Genomic DNA, 24,125 nt, shown 5'->3' with positions numbered 1-24,125 from the left:
TGTCTGGTTCCTTTTACATTCTTTTAGGATACACGTTCCTGGAAATATTAAAGATTAAACTTTACAGACTATCAGACACGTGTGAGAATAATCACTAAAAAATCTTCATTTTTCAACTATAATATCATAGATTTGGTGCCTTTTTGTTGTCAATTACTTGGTGATACGGTTTGGCTGTGTTCCCACCCAAATCTCACCTTGAATTGTAGCTCCCATAATTCCCACATGTTGTAGTAGGGACTCAGTGGGAGATAACTGAATCATCGGAGTGGTTTCTCCCTTACTGTTCTCGTGGTAGTGAATAAGTCTCTCGAGATCTGATGGTTTTATAAGGGGTTTCCCTTTTCTCTTGGCTCTCACTTTCTCTCTGGCCTGCTCCATGTAAGACGTGCCTTTGCCTTCTGCCATGATCGTGAGGCCCCCCTGCCCCAGCCACATGGAACTGTGAGTCCATTAAACCTCTTTTTCTTTATAACTTACTAACTCTCAGGCATGTCTTTATTAGCAGTGTGAAAATGGACTAATACACTTGAAGAAGTAGAATGACTGATTTCAGCCTGTTACACAATTTGAGGTTTTTGAATGACCAAAGTTTTCCAGAAATGACTGTTCCTCTTTCTGACTTCTGTTAACTCTTCCCTATGAGGCTGAAGCAAAAAGAGAAAGAGGGAAGGAGTGCAATGGCATCACCACATTCGTAGGTCAACTCACAGGACTGAAAATTTTCAATTTGAAGTGGGTCGTTTATCCAGAGACTTTTGAAGAGGAAGAAAAGTTTTTCCTACCCAGTAGAAAATACCAATTGGCTGTTACAGTAGGCTTCCTTGTGACTTATCTACAATGTAACTTCTCTTTGCAGCTGTGGTGGATCCACCGAGAGCTCCACAACTTTATTGCTGTTGCTTAATATGAGTCACACAGAATTTTTGAGGGAATAGGGAACCTATTGTCTTGCCACAGAAAATTTTAAAATGCAACCTTAACCCAAATTTCAAGCAAAAGTTTAAACTAGATTCATGCCTGATTAATGGAGTACAGGGCAATTATAGTAGTAATTTTGTACTTTGGTATTAATCTTGTGAATTTGCAAGTGAGAATTTGCAGGGGCAAAACATAAGATAGGGCTGGGAGTGGTGGGTCATGCCTTTAATCCCAGCACTTTGGGAGGCTGAGGAAAGCAGATCACTTGAGGTCAGGAGTTTGAGGCCATCTTGGCCACCATGGTGAAACCCCATTTCTACTAAAAATACAAAAATTAGCCAGGCATGGTGGCATGCTTCTGTAGTCCCAGCTACTCGGGAGGTTGAGGTGGGAGAATCACTGGAATCCAGGAGGTAGAGGGCGCAGTGAGCCAAGACTGCATCACTGTACTCCAGCATGGGTGACAGAGTGAGACTCTGTCTAAAAAAAACCAAAACAAACAAACAAAAAACCATTAAGATAGACCTCCATTAAATGAGAGGGTCTGATTGTAGGATTCTGCTGGAAATGCAATTTGGCATCATGTTGTACCTACAACTTTAATATTACCATGCATTTCTTAAAGGATAAAACAAAGTCAGTGTCTAGAAGTGTATCAGGGCACCAGCTATCTAGACAAAGATATTTACATTGATTTAAAAGATTAATTACTATCGGATAAACTAATAGGTTTGTTTTTTTCTCTAGAAAGAAGTGATATTGACAAACTCATTTGCCAAAGAAATTATTTCACAAAAATCACATATATCACTTAAAACAAGGTAATTAACTTTTAAAAAGATATTCATAGTTTTAGGGGAAAAAAATCCTTACGCTTGTTAAAGACACTGGAAAAGCCAGTGAAGTAAAAGGAACTGATGGAATAGCAAGCGAAATAAAAACAAAGAATGATAAAAATTCCAGGTTTGAGAGATTTTTGGAATGAAGTTGAATTGCAGTGAGACTGACTGTAACTTGTGGTCTGACCTTGAGTTCTGCCTCAGTGACCCTGATCTACTCAACAGGATTTCTGCTCTCATCTAGTTTAAAAGGAAAACAAAAATGCTCCCTTGTTCTCGCTCTGTGTTTTCCCTTCTTTTCCTCCTTCTTCATTTTTCCTAAAATGCCTTTCTTAATTTAGGTTCAATTTTCAGACAATGCATATTGTCGGAAGAAAAAAAAGTGAATTACGTCATTAAATATGTTATTTCTTCTACTCTACAGTTTATTTATTCTTCAAGTAATATTCCAAGAAGATCTGCTTTGTTCTTACAGCTTTTACCATTACTTTGTAAATCCATTGATTTTACTAAATGCTTTTGGCAAATGGAGGATTTTTTTTTCTATACCCAGGAATTAGCTAAATAGAACCCATTACAGAAGATCTTTTGCTGAAAATTTTAATTATTGGCCACATCTCTTGAATGCATCAGTAGCATATTCCAGGAATCAAAGTGGTTTATATTGTAGAGATATTGACTATACCTATGACTTTTCAAAGAAGTTTAGAAATACCAGAGTCCCAGAATGCCTGCCCTTTATAGAATAATCAAGTACATTAGTCACTAATAAAAAGAACCTCATCTTGTTGATGTGTACCTCTTCAATATCAATTAATTGTCACAGCACATTATGGAACTCACTAGGTGAATAATATGGTACTGGCTACTTTAGAAATCAATATGTAGACCTCAAAGTGGAAATGAAGACACTAATGAGTAGATTCAGAGAAAAATCCATTTGAAATGTGCTTTTAATTTGTAAGTCTGAAGTCTTATGGACTGACAAAATAAGTGAGAAATAAAGTTTAATATTTATTTGATAGATTAGGCCAGGGATTCTGCTGCACTTGGGATAAACTCAAACAGTTTTGATGAGCAGAAATTCTGGAAATTATGTTAATCCAAGGGTTTCTGCCAAGTTTTATGATGCTTAAAATGCCAATGAAGGGCAGGAATGGGAAAGTGTAAATGAAGGCCAGCATAGTTTCCCATTTCTTAAGGTGTATAGTCTTCTGAACTGGGGTAGAAAAGAGACCTGGCAAACAATGACACATAGCTGATAGGATGTTGTTCGCCCTTATGAACACCCAGAAAAGTTTTTCAAGGGCCAGTTAGTCTCTTAAGTGAGAATTGTTCTTGAAAAATTGTTATGTCACCTATGAAATACAGTATTTAAGAGTTAGTGTGTACAATGATACAGGGTAACATGCATATATAATGATTACAGAAATGTGTTAAGTATAATAAAAAATTGTTAGGGTTATAATGTGTGTTCCCTCCAAAATTTATGTTGAAACTTAATCCCCATTGTATTAAGAGGTGAGGCCTTTTGAAAAATGATTAAGGCTTGGGAGCAGAGTCCTCATGAATGAATTAGTGCCCAATAAAAGAGCTGGAGGGAATTAGCGTAGGTCGTTTGTGCTCTTCTGTCCCTTCTGCCATGTGAGGAGACTTAAATGGAGCCATCTATGAGGAACGAGCCTTCACCAGACACTGAACCTACTAGTGCCTTGATCTTTGATTTTCCAGCCTCCAGAACTGTGAGAAAATACATTTATCTTGTTTATAAACTAACCAATCTCAGGTATTTTGTTAATAGCAGCACAACGAACTCAAGATCTGTTATATTATGCAAAATATAATTTCCATCACTATTTACATAGTTTTTCTTTTCCTTTTGCCAAACATACAATTCAGTTTCACATTAACTGTACAAAAAATATGACTCCACTGAAATAATTTTAATAATTATTTTAGTTTAACTTTCATTTAAGGAGTGGCTTATTCTGTATTAGGACTTTGCTGATGCTTTTAGATATTTAATTTGATACTTACAACACTGTGAGATAGAGATTGTTTTTCCATTTTACAAATGATGAATCTGACAGAGAGAAATTAATACTTATGTAATCAGGGTTTCAGACACTTCAATTCAGTCTGACTCTTCAATTCAGTCTGACCAGTAGGTGCTGGACGTAGAGCTTGAATGTACATATACTATATACACACACATAATGCAGTACAATTGTGTTTCTTTCTCAATTGCATAACTTCAATGCAATGGATAAAATATTACAATTGTATTCAATCCGCTTTTGTTCTTATATTCTGGATCACTGAATGAAAATCTGTTGCAGAGAATTAATGTCTGAGGGGCCTCAAACCAAAGTAACGAGAACACTGGTTTCATCCACTATGATATCCTTTCACATCTACTCTTTGCAGAAGACTAGGTATTGGCTCTAGATAAACACTAAAAATATAAGTACCTAGTGTTTAATAAGGCCTAATTATTAATCAAGGACTTTATATTTACAATGTTATGAGTTGAATTTTATCTCCTCAGAATTCATACGTTGTAATCCTAAGTCTGAGTACCTCAAAACATGACCTTATTTAAAAACAGGGTCGTTGCAGCTGTAATTAGTAAGTGAAGATGAAATCTTACTGCGTAGTGGAGTGAGCTCCTAACCCAGTAAGAGTGGTGTTCTTATAACAAGAATTCCACATGGAAAGAAAGAGATAGATACTGAGGGAAACTGATGTGAACACAGGGTGACGATGGCCATCTACAAGCTCAGGAGAGAGACCTGGAACAGACCCTTCCCTCGCAGTCTGCAGAAGGAGCCAACCCCACCCACACCCTGATTTTGGACTTCTAGGCCTCCAGAAATGTGAGGCAATACATTTCTGTTGTTTAAACCACCCAGTCCATGGTGCTTTGTTAAGGTAGTTCCAGCAAACTAATACATATATCATCTTATTGAATCTTCACAGCAAATCTGTGTGGCAGGCTTTCTTACCATCTCCACTTCACCAATGAGGAGACTGCTACCCAGAAAGGTTAACTACCAGTTAGTAAGGAGCTGACTGGGCTGTGATGCTGGGCTCCTCACTGCCTCCACCAGAAGCAGAGTCGTCTCCCTTAATACTACAGAGATTTTTACAACACCCAGAAAAACACGTTTCTGGTGTGAATTAAAAAGATTTACTTTATACTTTGACGCTCAACAGCTTAAACGAGTTAATGCAGTTTCCTGGGATACTGAATAGAGACTGAAAAGTCAGCTTTTCAGGTCCCAAGAGTGTACTACCTGCCTGTCACCATCGCAGACACAGGCATACGCACACACAGACACTCCCAAACTGATATTTGTAATATGATGTAAAAATCAGGTTTGGGGAGCTTTTGTCTCAGTTTTCCTCGGAAGAATCCCAAGCTCCCTGGGCTCCTTGGGTCAGGCACTGAGTGAGCACTGAGACTCCAGAGGCTGAGAATAGTTACCTGGGCCAAGAATTGCAGCTCCTCTTGAGACGTGTTCTGCATTGGTATGACCTCCAAATCACACCAGTCCTTTTATTAATAACAACTGAAGGATGAATTGTTTTATGCTGCCAATAAAATAGGTCATTATTTCCTTAGATTGTTGCTAACGCTTCAAGGTGATTTATTTCTCCTTGTTATTGCTCTGTTTGTACCTTTGGTGTTGGAGACCTGATTAACCAAAAGTTTCCATTTTAAATGGTCTAAAATAGCATAAGGTTAGTTCCAAACTAATCTCTTAAGGAATGCTTAGATTTTTATTGTGGTAAATGACTGTTCAACAACTAAGGGTGAACAAAATGGAAAGTTACATACATTGCATCCTCTTGTCTCCTCTTGTATATCTATGGTTTGAGGCATTGTAGGAGGAAAATGTTTTTGTAAATAGAGCAGGAGGTTTGGAATTAAGGTGAGTTGGAATCTGGCTTCATTATTTGTGCTATCATATTGTTTACTGCCTTAAGAATTTGAGCCACAGTTTTTTCAACTAAAAAATAGAGATAAAAGTCCATAATTGTTAATGTATTTAAGGGTTTAAGGAAAATAATACATATAAAAATTTTATTGTACTACATAGTAGGTCCAATTTTCTTCCATTTTCTTTAGTTTGGGAAATTTGATTTCAAAATGCTGCTTTTAAGGTACATATTGTATATCCCCAGCAAGAGATGATGAGATGGCACTACGTATCCACAAAAACAACAAAAATTAAAAAACAGATGATATCAAGTAGAGGCAATAATATGGAGAAATGAGCGCTCATATACATTGCTATTGGGTGAGCAAAACTAAAAATAATTTTGGAGAAGCTGAAAGAGCATTTAATGAAATCATGTAGGTATACTTCCAAAATACCTAGAAATTCTACTACAAGGCACATTACCAGAGGAATTCTTTCACACATGCATAGAGAAGCACACATAAGAATGTTTGGCATGGCAGTTTTTGAAATAAGAATTAGAAACAACTGAAATAATTAAAAGACAGAATGGATGAATACAATGCCTATTCATGTGATGTGAGGCTATATCATGTTAAAAGGAATGAACTAGACCTACATACCTCAAAACTGATTTCAATATCTCAAAATCACAATTTTTGAGAGAAAACAGATACTTGTCCCTGGATGCCCATAGAAGGGTGGAGAGATAGATGAGCAAGGTTTGGGTGATAAAATGAACCAGAAATGATGAGCTAGGCCTGGGTCAATATTCATAATTGCGCTGTGAACTGAGTATGACAGATTTTATCAATCTCATTATGTTTTCCTGAGGTTCATATAATAACAAATGAAACAGTAACAATAGTTGACATATTACATATTTTTATTCCTCAGATTATTTATATTGAGGGGTGATAGAAACAATTTGGTGTCATTAAAAAAATAGACAAGATTTTGCTTTGCTGAGACTTTTCCCCCTTCTAGTTGGTTCACTTGGACAGGACAGGATCTAAAGACAGACTCCACACGGGCTTGCTCTTTTGGGGCCCCCTTCTGGCCCTTGTAAACATTTATTAAACCTTTGCCCCTGACAACTCCTGGTCAGTGCCAGTGATCAGAACCTCTCCTTTAATTTTCTAGTCAGGCTACCTTTTGTTTTAAATTTTGAAGGCATCAGATATCACTCCATCATATTCTCCTAACTGCAAAGGAAACGGAAATTAAGTTTTCAGAGGAGACTCTTTGGAAACCAACTCACAAGTCTTGTGGTAAGAGGAAAGGACTTCTTTTTGGGGGAGTTGGGCCACGCAGTGTAACTCTCTCCAGTGAAATCTCTTCACAGTTTCTCTTCCTCTGGTCTCCAGCAACCCAATCATTTTATACTCTTAAAGTGGGTGAAGAACTTAACAAGTGAGTATTTTTCCCTTTTGTTTTGTATCTTCTTTTTTTAATCTGTGCTCCACTCTAAGCTCCTATGAAAACCAGTTTCTCATTTTAGAATCTCCACTGCTTATGCAGTGTCTGGCACATAGTAGTTGCTTAATAAATGCTTCTAAAGTCACCTGGAGTAGTACAAGAGCCTCCTCTCTCTCTGCTTTCATTTTTGCCACTCCTTGCTATTTGTCATTTTTTCACACAGCAAAGTAAGTCTTTAAAAATGTCAATCTGAAATGTCATGCCCTGGCCTTAAACCTTCAGTGAGCATCTACCACGGAGTTTGAATTAAAGCCAGTCTTTATCATGATGTACAAGGCCCTGTCTGACTTGGTCCTGATTATTCTTCCCTCTTGCTGACTCCTTACCAGCTACATGAACCTCTTTGCTGTTCTAACTTGCCAAGCAAGATACTACCCTAGGAATTTTGTGTTTGCTATTCCTTTTGATAGCCTCTACCCTCAGACATTTGTATGCCTTCCTCCTTCCCTTCTTTCACATCTCTGCTTAACATTTCCCTCAGCTAAGATGCCTTCCAAAAGCAGTTTTCCTTAAATAGCATCTCACTTCAACGCTTCTATTTTCTTATGTGGCTTTATTTCTTCATAGCCCTACCTGACAATATATATTTGTTATTTGTCACTGCCTATTAGATTGGGAGCTCCACGAGGAAAGGGATTTCATTGGTTTTGTGCATTGCATATCCCTAGTACGTAGGTCAGCCCCTGGCAGATAGCAAGTGTCACCCTTAGCAGTATGGAATTAACAGTTTCTCCCATTCTGAGAACTTGGGTGGCTGAGCCCTTCCAGCACAAGCTCCTCACCAAGCCATTCAAAGCTATGCAGGATCTGACCCATCTTCCTTTCTTTTTCTTTTTGCTTTAATTTCGTATCAATTGCCATTGCTTTCTAGTTCAGGAAATTATGTAGGCTGAATTCAGAGTGTGGATGACTGAGTTAGCCCATACTGTGTTTCTTTTATTCTTTTCAAAGTTAAATCTGTAAGCTTTACATGGCATATGTGCTCTCTTGTTCACCCAAGTCCTGGCTCCTCTGTATAATAAGGCTCCCAGACAGTTTAGATCATTTATGTTACTCATCTGGCTCTTTTACACTTCTGGACAAATTCATTTAGTCATCACTTCTCAAAGTTGCTTTTTTTTTTTTTTAAATACTATTCCTGTGATTTTTCCTGAACACCTCCTTTTACCTAAATTTCTGTCTTCCCATTTCTATCTATTGAGTCTTATCTATTTTCAGCTTGGATCAACCATTGTCTTGAAGCCTTCCGCAGCACACACTTAAGGGTATAATTTCTCCATTCTTTGAATGCCTATGGTTCTTTGCCTTATCATTTTTGGCTTATCTATGATATTTTTACTTTGGTTATTCATATAACCAAATCTTTCCTATGGAGAAAGAGCTTCTGCTTTATTTGTCTTGCATTCTCTATGGCACGTATCTCCTAAGCTCAGTACGTGTTTACTGAGTGAAGGGTGCTTGATGAATGAAAGCAGAAGCAATCTTCACAGTAATTCGAACCAAGTAGGGAAAGGAGTATTCTTTTCTGTTTCTAGATGGGGATCCAGACAAGTTAAATGTTTGCTCAAGGTGCCTTGGCTAGTGAGTCACACAGCTAGTAATTAAGAGATGTCAGGTATTCTGATGTCAGGTCTTTTGTCCAGCACCCTTTTTCTGATCATCACTTCCATGAGTCATATCAGTTACAGAAAATCATTAAATATGCCAAATATTAGATGGCTGTTCTACTGAAGCATGGTTCTGAATAGTATAGGAGATAATTTTTTTTAAAAACTATACCTATATTGCTCCCTAAATAATAGTTTTATATTCTTATTTTTCAATAACTTTCATATTGAGCTGAAAACACATAGAGTTGAATGCATGCTTTAAAAATTAGCAAAATATATTAATTAGTCTCTGTGATGAAACTTTTTTCCACTTTTGAATTATAAATATGCCTGTCAATTTTTCTTGGTGTGTGAAAAAATAAATTATGACCTTTAAGATGTCTGATTAATTTATTCTATGAGAACAGTATAACACCATAAAAGCAATGTACACTTCAAAAATATTTCTTCAAAATAATTATTCAACTCTAATAATTGTGAAATCCTGTGATAATCTTATTTCACTTTAGAGAAAAATCATCCATGTAAGAGCTATAAAAAAGCATTGAACAAATATGGACTGCTCAAGTCTTATGTTTTATAACATGGGGGCTTCTTCCTAATTTCTGGGGAGTCTGGGCATTATTATAAATAAGTTCCTATGCATATCATGCATCATCCATAGGCTGACTACATAAAATGCCTCTATATATAAAAGTCTTGTTGTACATCTAAATGTCATATTTAGATGTGTCACATTTAGATGTGAGACAAAACTTTTCTATGTAGAATGTGGTTAATACAATTCACTTAAAATGACGGATTTTTTATTAATATTTGGTAATATTTTCTTTCCTGGACAATGAATATTTTACAAGTGGAGCTACTGTCGTATGGATGCAAAGGAAACGTTTTTAGCTTAAAAGAAGGACTTCCCACCCTCCCCGCCGCCAACCAAATAGGGGTAAACAGTGATGTAATTGACAACTGTCATTTTACAGGTAAGGACAGGGAACTGCAGAGAGTTACATGCAGTGTGTGAGGGCTCACAGCTGGGGTGTGGTGCTCTTTCCCTCAGGCCACTTGGTCTTTCCATTAGATGAGTCCTGTCCCTAGGGCCTGCCCCTTCCGTATCATCAATTTTTTACTCTTATTTTCTTGGAACTCAGAGATGGGCCCTTTACACACGCCTCTTTTCCCCCTCCTTTATTTCTCTCTCTTCCCTTGTTTTACACTTCATCAGTTCTCTTGGGCCTTCAAAATTACTGACTTTCCAATATAGAACTGAACCATTAAAATTTTATTGTGCATATGTTTACTGAAGGACCCTTTGACCCAGGAGAATTCAAAGCAAGAGATCACAGCAGTGTTGAGGATGGACCTAATCATAAACCACCTGGGCCATATCTGAATAAAACGGAAAAAAAAATTATGTTGTAAAATGTGTCAAGTGCTTAGAGCCAATTTAGGCTCTAAAAGTCACCAGTCAGAAAAAACTAAATTAGACTTATAGGACATTACATTTCAGAGATATAACTGTGCATTATTAACAATTACAAATATGTTGGAATATTTTAGGAAGCACAGAATAAACGTACAGAAACTCAATGTAAAGCATACACACATACTTGAGTTCATGTGAGAAAAACAAGACTTTCTAAAAAATTTGCATGCAATTTTTTCCCTTTGGCTTTATATTTATATTTGTTGTAGAGGCAGGTTCTTGCTTTGTTGCCCAGGCTGGTCTTGAACTCCTGGACTCAAGTGATTCTCCTGCCTTGGCCTCCTGAAGTGCTGGGATTATAGGTATGAGCCTCCATGCCTGGCCCTTTTAGCTTTTAATTTTCACAGAATTTCAGCAAGAAATGTTTCAAGAAACAGCACAAAAATTCCTTTATAATCGATTTACTTGCAGAAATGGACCCTTTGACCTCTGAATACTTTAGTGGACATTTCCTAAGAATGATATTCTCTCACGTAGCCACAGAACAATGATCAAAATTAGAAAATTATTAGTGATATTATACTCCTGTCTACTCTGCAGACCCAATTCAAATGTTATGGATTATTGCAATCATATTGTATTTTGTAAGAAAGGAACATCCCAAATCATGTGTTGCATGCAGTTGTCTCCTTTATTTTGACTCTTTAGTGTCCTTTATTTTGGAAAACTGTGTGTAGTTTTTAAATTTAACTGTAAATTAAAAATAATATATGCACCGATCATAAGTGTTCAGTTTAATTTTAGCAATTATATATATGTGTGTAACCATCACCCAAAACAAGACAGGATATTTCCTCAGCCCAGACAAAGGTTCCTTTGTGATCGTTTCCAGTCAAGTCTCTTCTCCCCAAGAAGGAATTACTTTTTGATATCTATTAACATAGATTAATTTTGTCTGTGCTTGAAAGTCACATAAATGGAATTATATGTGTTTACTATTGTGTCTGACTTCTTTCACTCAGCAAAATATTTTTGAGATTAAGTCATGTATCAGCATTTTGTTCCTTTTTATTGCTGAGTAGTATTCCATTGTTTGAATACACCATAATTCATTTATTTGTTTTCCTGTTGATGGATATCTTGGCTGTTTTGAGTTTTTGTCTATTATAATAAAACTGTTACAAATATGAAAGTACAAGTCATTTAACTGATATAAGTTTTCATTCTTCTTAGGTAAAAGACTAGAAATGGAATTGATGGGTCCTAGAGTGGATGTTTACATATTTAAGAATTGTCATATTTGTTCACCAAAGAAGATATGTGATTTTCCACTTCTGCCAGCAATACATGAGAGTGTCAGTTTTTCTATATCCTCTCCAAAATTTAGTATGTCAATCTTTTTTATTTTAGCCATCCTAGTGGGTTGAAATGTTAAGTATCTTCTCTTCTGCTTGTTGACTATTCATATATCTTCGTTTGTGAAGTATCTGTTCAAGTCTTTTGTCCATTTTTTAATTGGGTCGTTTGACTTTGTATTGTGATTTATGAGTTCTTCATATAAGCTGTATATGAATCCTTTGTCAGATATACGTACTGAAATTTTTTTCTCTCAATCTGCGACTTGCCTTTTAATTTTTTTCATGGTGTCTTTGGATGAGTAAAACTTTTAAATTTTGATGAAGTTGTTTTCTTTTTGTCATATCCAAGAAGTCTTTGTCTACTAAAAGGGAAGGATATTCTTGATGTTTTAAGAGCTTTTGGTTCTAGGTTTTATGTTCGGTCTATGAACTTTATTAATTTTTTAATATGTAGTAGCTAAGGACCAAGGTTTGTTTACTTTCATGTGACTATCTAGTTGTTTAAATGCCTTTTGTTAAAAACACTTTTCTTATCCTAATGAATTCTATTGACATCTTGATGGGAAATCAATTGAATGCATATGTGTGCACTTATCCCTAGACTCTATTATTTTTTTCCATTGATGTATCCATCCTATGTCAATATCACACTTTTTGCATTACAGTATCTTTACAACAAGTTTGAAAACAGGTAGTGTAAGTCCTTCAACATTTTTCTTTTTTTTAGATTTTTTTGGGCATTTTAGGTCTTTTACATTTTAATATAAATTTTAGAATCGGCTTATCAATTTCTCAAAAAAAATCCGGCTGTAATTTGACAGTGATTATGTGGATTCTAAGATCAATATGGAAGAATGGACATATTAACATTGTTAAATCTTAATGAAGACTTGTTTACAATCTTAACAATTTTAATAGCCTTCTAATCTCGGAATATGCTATATCTGTTTTATAGTTCTCCTTCAATTTCTGTCAGCAATATCTTGTATCTCTGCTCTTTGTCATCTGTCAGGTAGTCTGGAAAATATATTTTTCCTTTTGGTAGTTACATACTCTAATCATAGCAAATTAATCAGCAATTTGGATTTTCTAATCAAATAGATTCATTTAAGAAAACAAATTCTTTAATTCATAGGTGAAGAATGAGGAACAGGTTTCAATAGTCTCAAACTGGCTGAAAGAGTAAATATACTTCCCTTTAGACCTGCTGACTTTTGGAGGACTAAACGTATTCCTCCAAATATATCCTCCTTTGAAACAGAGGATTCTCTGTTTCAAAGAAACTGCAATAGACAAGTCAAGGTTGACTTAATTGTCTAAGTTAGTCAGTAAACAATTAGAACTATCAAACATGTGCTCCCTAAAACAAGAAGCTAGACTCTAAGAAAAAAATAAATAAGGCAAATTAATTTCTCAGAGGGAGCTTGCCGTAGAAGACCAACAGATATTTAAACAAATAATGTTGATATATTGTGATAAATGTGATCTTAGAAGAAACTACAAGGAGCTGAGGTAACACGGCAGAGAGACAAGGGCTAACATCCATTTGTAAAGTTCTTTAAAAATTGAAACAGAGATCTTACATGAAAAAACCCAGCATAGTCCCTGGTACATATTACACAACAAATTAATGTTAATGACTGCCACTAACAGCTTTAGTTTTTCATGCATAGTCTCCTTTTATCACCAATTCTGTGGTATTACCACTACTATGCATCTACAAATGGAGGCCCAAGGAAATTATACTGAACTTTTTAGTAAGAGGCAGAATTAATACTCAAATTATTAAATTTTAATACATTATTAATTCTTATATACTTTTTACCAAAAATGTTTACAGAGAGCAACGATTTATCAGTTCTGATTTTTCAGTTACCTAATAAATAAGTAAATACCTTTATTGGTAATACTTTTTGAATAAATACTTACAAAATTAATAATGGAAATAATTCAACAGTAGGAGCAGAATCAGTTGAAATAATAATGCTGTCTTTTTTTCTTTCTTTCTTTGTTTTTTTGAGAAAGAGTCTTGCTCTGTTGCTGAGGGGCGTGATCTCCGCTCACTGCAACCTCCGCTTCCCAGGTTCAAGCGATTCTCCTGTCTCAGCCTCCCAAGTACCTGGGACGACAGTCTTGAGCCACCATGCTTGGCTAATTTTTGTGTTTTTGGTAGAGATGAGGTTTCACCATATAGGCCAGTCTGGTCTTGAACTCCTGACCTCAAGAGATCCGCCTGCCTCAGCCTCCCAAAGTGCTAGGATTACAGGTGTGAGCCACCATGCCCGGCCAATAATGCTTTCTTAATGCATCTTTTCTAAAACCTTAAAATATGTAAAAAACTTGGTTATGTTAGATTTTACGTGCCATTCTGATAACAGGGTGAAACAAAACAGATTGTACTTTGAAATTTCTGTGCCAGTTAGGAGCTATAAAGATAACTTTCTCGTATGAAGAATAATGCTAATAGGAGAAATATATATTATGGTATTTATTTATTTCACAAATATTTTGAGTACTTACTATAGTTGTGTCTATCTTATCAATTGAATTTATCTAAATAAATACAGTTTCAATTTATTAGGTCTTCAGGAATGAGGGTAAGTTCAATTTTACACTTTTACTCTAACATATTCTTGTGCTCTTGTCTTCTGTCACCAAGTTTCCAGACTAAAACTTAGGTGGCAACTTCAAAAATAGAAGACAGAGAACAGAGAACATAACTCAGTGTCGGAGGAAACAATGTTGTTGTACTGGTATTTTGTTCATGGAAAGTCTTTCCAAAAGCAGTGATGAAATTTACTTCTGTGAAGATTTTTAAAAACATCATTGATTTTTTGACAAAGCCCTGACTCGAAACAGAGTGACTTCTCTGAATTGGGAGGACCTTTTATTTACATGGTGCTGACCTGAGTAGCAATCTTTCTCATCCTGCTGCTGGTTTGATCACTAGAGAGATTTTGTTTCCTTTGACTTCAAAATCTAGGGAAGCTCAAAAGAAGGAAATGAACCAATAAAACACCTAATTGGTTTTATTGTTTGATGACATAACCAATTACTGTCTTGTCTTCCTCTGTTTTCATTTTACATAACATCCAGCAGCTTGTAAATGTGACAGATTACATGCTTCTTTGTTGACATGTAAGCCTCAGGAAAGGCCTGTGGTACATCTCAACAGGATTGAGAAATTTCTATGTTACATTTTATCCTCAGCCTTGCCATTTATATTAGTGAGTAAAACAAAACATTCCCATAGTGAAACGTTATCCGAACACAGTTGTTATATCAAGATTAATAGATATGTTACGTATACCATATACACTGCAAAGAATAGAAGCAATCCAACTTTTTCTGCAGACACTTCATTCTTCAGGGATGTTTGTGCATTCCCTTTCTTAGCCACTTGAGAATAAAATTCCCCCGTCAAAAAAATGCAAAATGCAATTTTCCATCCTTTACAGCTTGAAACCAGAAAGAACATTTAGAAACATGCATACTGGATATTTTATTAAAGCATACTTAAAGGGAATTTCACCTGTTGTGAAAATAGCTTTTGAAGTATTTATTTTGCTTAAAATCTTAAGCTCCAAAGACAAATACTAAACAACAAATATAAAGATATTTTAAGCTAAGCTTTGTACTGTAATATAATTTCACATCATTATAGACAGCAAAAATTTTGGAGACCAATGTAAAAAGTATATAAAAATGTAATTTTAGGAGTGACTTTACATGTTTCTTAATGTTAACTGATTCATAGGATAAGCTGTTCCAGACAAGAGATTAAATCTGTGTGAGTGGACTTTGTTTCAAGTCAAATTGTGAATATTACTAAAAAAGTTAATATAAACTTTAATTATGAAAGAAAAAAGCTAAGGTTTACTTGGCTGGAAATTTTTTTTCAAAAAAATTAAAAAGCCTTTTATATGATTTTGATGTCTGTCTTAAGAGAAGAATAGCAATGAAGAAAAATTCTGCAGCATTGAGTTCTTGATTATGTTCAATTCTAACTTAAAATACTTTTCAGGTAAAATTGGATAATCTGTTATTAGAGTACTGGAAAATAAATGAATGTAAATCTTATAACTGTTCATTTTATCTTTGCCTTTGTAAATAAAAATCTTAATATATCAGGCAAAAGTTTATTTTTATTTAAAACATAATGCCATGGCTGTTTGTATTAAAATTAGTCAAATAGTTATTAAACTTCAATAATTTATTTTTATTATATGTACTTAAGTTATACAACATGATGTTTATATATGTGTAAATGATTACTACAGTCAAACAAAAGAACATGTCTGTCATCACAGTTTCCATTTTTTGTGTGGTAAAGGGACCTAAAATCACTCTTTTAGCAAATTTTCATTATGCAATAAAATACTATTGACTATATCATGCTGTATATTAGCTCTCTAGACTTATTCATTCTTCATCACTGCCACTTTGTACTGTTTTACCTATATTTCTTTATTCTCACCCTACCCTGCCCCTAGTAACTAATTCATGTTGCCGCAAATGGCAGGGTCTCCTTCTGTTTTAGAGCCGAATAATGTTCCACATGTGTCTAACGCACATAACACAATTTCTTTGTCCATTCATCTGTTGAGGGACAGTTGGGTTGTTTACGTATCTCAGGTACTGTGAATAATGCTGCACTGAGCACGGGAGTTCAGATATCTCCACAAGGGGATGATTTCATCCCCTTTGGGTATATACCTAGAAGAGAGATTTCTGGGTCATATGGTAGTTCTATTTTTAATTTTTTTTGAGGAGTCTTCATACTGTTTTTCATCTAGTTGTACCAATTTACATTCTCACCAACAGTGTACAAGAGTTCACTTTTTTCAACATGCTTGCCAATAGTTGTTATCTCTTGTCTTTTTGATAATAGCTATTCTAACAGGTATGAAGTATGGTTTTGATTTGCGTTTCCCTGATTATTAGTGATGTTGATCACCTTTTCATATACCTGTTGGCTATTTGTATGTCTTCTTCAGAAAATATTCTAGTGCCTTCCTACTTTTAAATTAGGCTATGTAATTTTTTTTTGCTATTGAGTTGAGCTCCTTATATATTTTGGTTATTAACCCTTTATTAGATATATGATTTTGCAATATTTTCTCCCAATCAATATGCTACTTTTTCATTTTCTTGGTTGTTTCCTTTACTGTTAAAAATCTTTTGAGTTTAAGGTAGTTTAACTTATTTATTTTGTATTTTGTTACTTGAGTTTTTGGTGTTGTATTAAAAAAATTGCCATGGCTTATGTCAATAACCTTTTCCCTATGTTTTCTTCTAGGAGTTTTATGATTTCAGGCCTTATGCTTAGGACTTTAATCCATTCTGAGTTGATTTATTATATGGTGAAAGAAAAGGGTCCAATTTTATTTTTTCGTATATGGATATAAGGTTTTCCCAACATTAGTTATAGAAGAGTCTGTCCTTTCCCTGTTAGGTCTTCTTGGTGTCCTTGTCAAATATTTGTTGACTGTATATGTCTGGGTTTATTTCTGGGCTATTTTGTTTGCTCTGTAGATGTTTTATATGTTCATGGAAAATGCTTACATAATTCTGGAATATGTATATTTTAAAATATTCCTAGAATTGAATTTCATAAACTTTTAAAAGTAATTTATTCCAATGTTTAAATTCCTTTAGTGTCAATAATTGCTTACTTTTAACTAATGGAAATTGATTATGTGTGTATTAAGCTGTTTATCAGTCTCTATACATTAACTCTTCATCTAAAAATAGAGAATGTCTCTAGGAAGTCCAAACTGTCATATTCAATTACCTAGTCAACATTTCCACCTGAATGTCTAGCATTTTAATTATGTCCAGGCCTTAAGTAATGATTCCCCCTATGTCCCACAAACCTGCCCATCTCAGATTTCTGTATCTCAATTAATGATACCTTCAGATTTTTAGTTATTCAGGTTAAATCATCTTTGATCTGTATTCTCCATTAAGTCCATCAGAAAATCCTGTTGGCTTTTCAAAATATATTCTATTGTAAGCCAGTGCCCAGATATTGGTTTCTTCATGCCATTCTTGAAACAAGGTAACCAAGGACCCTTAGAGAGATGGTTGTTTCTAGGGCTGGGACAGGGTAAACAGAAGATGAGCCTGCAGTATCTTGTAGTTACAGAAACTACGGAAGTGCTAAAAAACAAAAGCTAGGATATGTCAAAGGAACACAGGAGCTCAGTAACAAATAAAAAATGTAGTTTTGGATTATAACCCAATAAATATCTATGCATCCATACTGAAATAAACAAATGATTAAATAAATAATGGAGAAGAGACAAATTTTTCTTATATAATTCAAAATAATACATGGATAATAATATATTGAGATTCCCCATTCCATAAGAGCTGAGAGTGGAGAGGAAGGATGTTTCAGCACATTTGTGTTCTTCACTGTCTTTACAATTTTATGAATATCGAAGGGATGGATTATTTATATTTTCAACTTCCCTCATTTTGATGCAATGCTGGATATGCTTTAGCAATTTGACTTGCCTTCATTTTTACTTTAACTTACTCAGCTATGGCAGTGACCCATTTATCTTTTTTACAATCTAAAATGCTGAGATTTTAGCATATATTTCTCCCCAAATTATCCTGTACTGTACCTATCTAACCAGAAATCATTTTTTTTCTGGAGAAATATAATAGCTTTTGGGGGGCATTTTCAATGTCATCAAGTAATGTCTATAGCAGTGCTGTGGCCTGAATGTTTGTGTCCCGCCAAAATTCATATGTTGAAATCTTAATTCTCAATGTGATAGTATTTGGAGGTGGAGCCTTTGGGAACTATTTAGGTTGGTATAAAAGTTATTGCAGTTTTTGCCATTAAAAGTAATGACAGAAACCACAATTACTTTTGCACCAACCTAATAACTATTAGATGGGGTCATGACGGTTATATCCTCATGATAGAATTAGTGTTCCATACAAAAAGAGAAGAGAAAAGTTGTTTCCTCTGTCAGCTCTCTGCTGTGTGAGGGTCCAACAAGCAGAAAGCCATTTGCAAAGCAGAAAGTGGGCCCTCATCAGACACAAATCTACTGGCCCCTTAATCGTGGACTTCCTAGCCTTTAGAATGGTGAAAAATAAATGTTTTGTTGCATAAGCCACCCTTTCTATGGTAATTTGTTATAGCAATACAGACTGACTAAAACAAGCACTTATGAAAATAAGGAATTAGTACAGGTCTAAGATTGTGAAGGAAAGATGGGTGATTCCCTGGGGAAGCAAGTGAAATGGAGAACTGAGGGTTTCTTGACAATTTAGGCTAAGAAAACCACTTCTATTTTAATTATATGAATAGTTCAATTGAAAGTGGCTTGTTGAGGAGGAAAGATAATAATCTAGATAGTTTCCTCTTAAATTCTCTATAATTTATACCTGTAGTATAATCTAAGTAGAGTGTTTCCATTCTTGAATAAGTTAAGGAAGGCCAAGTCTAGAAAATATTGATAACCAATTACCTGGTGAATTGGGTCATATAGTCAACCTAGAAGAAATAGTCATATTTCTTGTATCATCAAATAAAATGATAATTCAACTGGATATCTGGATAACTGGATTTTTATAAGTTTACATTTTATTAACAAATGCAGAAAAATCCCAGACTATTCAGTTAGCATATATAACAGAAAGTCTCCATAGCAAATTATGGTGGATTATTACAAAGATACCTGGTTTCATCAAAGATTTTGGGGGATAATTTAAATGTCCAGTTGGAAATACAGCTTATAATTTTTAAAAATTTAATTAAACAAAAATGTGGATATAAATGTAGGCACAAAGATTGAAAATTGCTGTCTAATGTATAAATATACATGTCTAAAAGAAAGATGAATTGCTGCTGTATTGAATTGGAGGTAACAACTAGATGGCAGGGATGTAGATATCTGTTTATTAAATTTGATTTTAATATCATTGCTAATTTTCTTAAGAGGAACAAAATCACATGGATTACAATTCTGAATGACAGTACATTGGACAAAATCCCTACTTAAATAATGCTTGAAAAATCACAGAGTTAGAGATCTGCAGAGGATAGTGAGGATATACTTGTAAGTAGAAAATAGGAAATGAAATAAAACTGTGTTTATTTTCAGATGACATGAATGTCTATGTAAAAAACCTTAAAATTCTACAAAAAATCTTAGAATTTATGAGTTTAGCAATGACACAAAATACAAGGTCTACATACAAAAATCAATTGTATTCCCATAGCCAACAACACACAATTAGAGTTTGAAATAAAAACATAGCATTACAGTGGCACCAACAAAAATGAAATCCTTATGTAGAAATCTAACAAAATATGGACAACGTCTGTATGTTAAAAACTACAAAAATTAATGCAAGAAAATATAAGAACTCAAAATTAATGGGGAGACAGCTTGTGTTTATGGGTTTGAAGACTCAGTTAAGATGTCAGTTCTTTCCAATTTCATCTGTAAATTCAACATAATTCTGATCAAAATTCTAGCAAGCTGTTTTATAGATATTAGCAAGCTGATTCTTAAATTGTATGAAATTATATGAATTGGAAACAGCAAAACAATTTTGAAGCTGAGCAAAGTTGGAGTACTCACATTATCTTATTTCAGGACTTACTTAATATGAAGCTGCAGTAATGAGCATAGGCATGCCTGTGAGATCAGCTTCCTGGGTGTCTGATCTGTCCAGTCACACAGGGCCATGTGCTCAGAATCACTCCATACTTGGCTTAATGCTCTACTGTCACAGTCTTGGGATTCTTAAAAGTTTTGAACATGGAGCATTACATTTTTATTTTGAATTGGGTCCCACAAATAATCTAGGTGGTCTTGCATAAAATAGACCATTATGAATATAATTAAATGATTTCTGACAAAGATATGAAGACAAACCTTTATACTTTTGGTAAAGAATTGTGTTGGAAAAATTGGATGTCTACATACAAGAAAATGATCTTTGACAACATACCTCTGACCCTATATAAAACTTAACTCAAAATGGATGATAGACCTAAATGTGTAATGCAAACCTATAGGCTTTCTAGAAGAAAGCATAGGAGAAAATTGATGAGATCTTTGCTTGGGCAGTTAGTTTTAGATACAATACCAAAAACATGACTCATAAAAGAAAAAAAAAAGTGAAATTAGACTTTTCAAAATTAAAGAAGACTGATAAGAAAATAAAAAGACAAGCCACAGATTGGGAGAAAATATTTATAAATCACAGATCTGATTAAAGACTAGTGTCCAGGATATACATAAGGAACTCTTCAAACTGAACATTAAAAAAACAAAAAACCCAATTTTAAAATGGTGGTGTATACACCTAGCATTCAATTCTGTTTTCAAGTATAGATCTTATTTCTCCTTTTTGATAAAACTTATCAGGAAAATGCTGCAGTCCAGCTTACTGTTTGTCCTACTTTATTGCAGTTTGTAAACTTTAGTTTTTTCTTCAATATATTTGCTTTCCACCTCTATCACTTTTACTCAATTAATTTAAATAATATTTATGTCTTCCTGTTGCAAGAGCAACATGAGTATATTAGTTTGCTAGGGGTGACATAAGAAAATACCACAGATTAGGTGACTTAAACAGAAATGTATTTTCTCACAATTCTGAAGACTAGAAGCACAAGATCATGGTGCTGGTAGGGTTGATTTCTTCTGAGGCCTCTCTCTTTGGCTAGCAGGAGGCAGCCTTCTGCCTATGTCTTCACACAGTCTTCCCTCTGTGTTTGCCTGTGTTCAAATTTCTTCTTTTTAGAAGAACACCAGTCATGTTGAATTAGGGCCCGCCATAATGACCTAATTTTAACTTAATTACCTCTTTCCAAATGCAGTCACATTCTGGAACCTCTTTCCAAATGCAGTCACATTCTGAGGTACTGTGAGTTAAGACTTCAACATGAGAATGGCAGGGCACAGTTCAGACATTAACAATAAGCTTATTATGTCTTGAGATGGCACTTAGGAAATGATGGTGGCATTTTCCTCCATCCAGGTTTCCTCACAGTCGTGTCAAAATACAGATCATAACACCATTATCTGTATAACAGGGTCCCTGGGAAGAGACAGTGGAGGAAACAGTGTGATACATTCCTTAAATTCTTTCATTTTGTGCTAGGCATGAAGAATACTACATTCTAAAACCTACTCCTAATACTACTAGGAATAGTACTCCTAAAACCTCATGCATGATTCGGTATGTCCTATTTTCCTAAATGTTGGAGGGATGTCATTGCCCAGGGCAATCCCCGAAACCATGTGCTGAAGACGGTGGAGCCCTCTGCAACTTGAGTCTCTAAATGACTGTATGAAGCAGAGGCCTGCCCTCCTTCAAACCACCGGCCAGTTTGTGTCGTACTGTGTCATGAGCTAAGAATACACGTCTCTTGGTTTAACCATTGAGATACAAGGAGAGGTTTCTGTAGCAGTCATCTGCCAGGACTACTCAGATTAACTGAAGATTTTAATGAACAAATTGACAATGAATGAAACAACTTCAAGTCATTATCAAGAGAAGAAATCATTTCAAGGGTATACAACATTTAGATGATTTTATGAATTAGGAGTCCACATTTTTAAAATAAAAAAATTTCTTTAAAACTGGGCCCTGATATTCAAAAAATGACTTGGCAGCGTAGGTTCTCATGGGGGACGACAACGTGCACCATTATTATTTACATTTTAGAGATGAGGAGACTGAGGCATGGAGAGCCTCATACAACTTTACACTGCTGGTAAAAAGCTAGTGCAACTGCAGAGGCTGGGCCTGCAAACCCCACAATGTACGCTGCTTATTGCTACAAGGCACTGTTAGACACTTGGTGAAATCTTGGATCTACTGACAAATCAACAACTACACTCTCGTGGTTATTAAGACACCCAGGCATCCTTGAAAGAAGAGCAAGTGATAATAACTTGAATTTTGTGATTAATAATTTTGTACAAGCCATTCTAGCTTGAAATTGCTTTTCAATGATTCATTATCCATGAAGAACTGTGGTATATAGTTTGTTTCCACAGTTAAAGAAACTCTTCTCCAGATTCGTCTGGAGAAGCTGGGTCTTCTTTTCCTGCAAATTGCTTCAGTGCTGCTAACTCAGCATCACTTTCTATCCTTACTGCACATTCAAATCAAATAAGAATTTTAGAATTGTCATACAAAGACAGATTAGCAAAACTTAGTAATTCAAATGCAGTGCAAAGTCCCAGAGATATGTCAATCATAAACATTTTTAAGTTATATTCAAATCTTGAATGAAGATTTATCTCTTACTAATTTGAATAAAATAATGAATCTAATATAATTCAGATAGAAACAATCCTTAGTAGCAAAGTACTCTGTCAACTTTCATTTATTCATCAAAAATTTATTGCACACATTCTATGGTAGGCACTGTTCTGGGTAATTGCAATATATTCTTGGCAAAGGAAAGAGTCTAGATCTTATGGAACAAACTGCAAATGTTTTCCAGTGAATTATGCATTATAATGTCCCTGGAAGAATGTGGATTCCACTGGTCTTACATTTTTTTTTTTTTTGCAAGAATGCTATGCATGGGCTATACAAATCTAATGGCATATCTAGGGAACATTACATTAGTATGGGCCAATTCAGGCCAACCAGCAACATGCCTGGTAACCCGCATGCTGTCTTTAGGAAGATAAATTACCTCTAAGGCACAAAATATATTTTCTTTCTGGGGAGTGGAAGTATCAAAGGTCTGTGCCTTTCTTGGAGATAATCAGAAAGTTAAACTCTTCAGAAAGTTGAAGCAGTGGTGTGGGTAAAAATGAGAACACTGGGAGGTTGTTCTGCTACCAACCAAACCTAGAAATAGATCTACTGGTTTCTAAGATCTGGACTGTATCAGAGGCAGTCTTTTATCTATGAGAGAAAATGGAATAAGCTTGTGTGTTTCTCCAGATGGAAAAATCACGTAGTCTAACTGGCTTCTCTGGGACTCAAAAGAGAGATAGAGGCCAGGGACCACGCAAGGCTCAGATACCTGCACCAATTGATTTCTGTGGCTCTGGGATAGCAGGGACCTTGAAGGGCAGTACATGCCTGAAGGCCTTTGACATCAAGATTCAATCTTGGGCCCAACATAGGCCCTTTTACCTCCCTCTGAAGATCATGTACTGGATCACACTTCTTCAAAGGACCATGCCTGCCCATGCCAGAGCTGTTAAAGAAAACCTGTGAATTTGCAACAGGAGCCAGAATAACAGCTGAAAATAGATGCCAGTGGAGGGAAATAAGAGGAGCTTTGTGTTTAGATTGTATGTGTCCCTCGGGTTCTTTAAAAAAGCAGGGAGGAAAGGGTGGTGTAGAGGGGTGGGACATGTAGCTCAAAAAGCTATTGCTGAACTACCTATCAATCCATAAAAGGGAATTGAGCTGCTTTTAATTTATTTGGGGGACAGTTTTAAAAAAATGTATCATCTAGGAATCTCCAAAATTTGGGAGTATTTAGATCAGTTAATATTTAAAAAGTAGAGAGAAAT

General features: G+C 35.1%; 1 long non-coding RNA gene across 1 annotated transcript in view; it reads left to right on the top strand.

Moving 5' to 3' along the window:
- Positions 1-358: 358 nt before the first annotated feature.
- Positions 359-24,125, top strand: part of LOC141409305 (uncharacterized) — a 52,387-nt gene continuing 28,620 nt past the window's right edge. Inside the window, exon 1 of the long non-coding RNA XR_012429193.1 lies at positions 359-444. This is a non-coding gene — a long non-coding RNA (uncharacterized lncRNA). The remainder of the gene's footprint in view (positions 445-24,125) is intronic.

The sequence above is a fragment of the Macaca fascicularis genome, chromosome 1 (assembly GCF_037993035.2).
Source record: "Macaca fascicularis isolate 582-1 chromosome 1, T2T-MFA8v1.1".
Classification (NCBI taxonomy): Eukaryota; Metazoa; Chordata; class Mammalia; order Primates; family Cercopithecidae; genus Macaca; species Macaca fascicularis.
The sequence above is the reverse complement of the archived record's forward strand: the minus strand, read 5'-3'. Positions and strand labels throughout refer to the sequence as shown.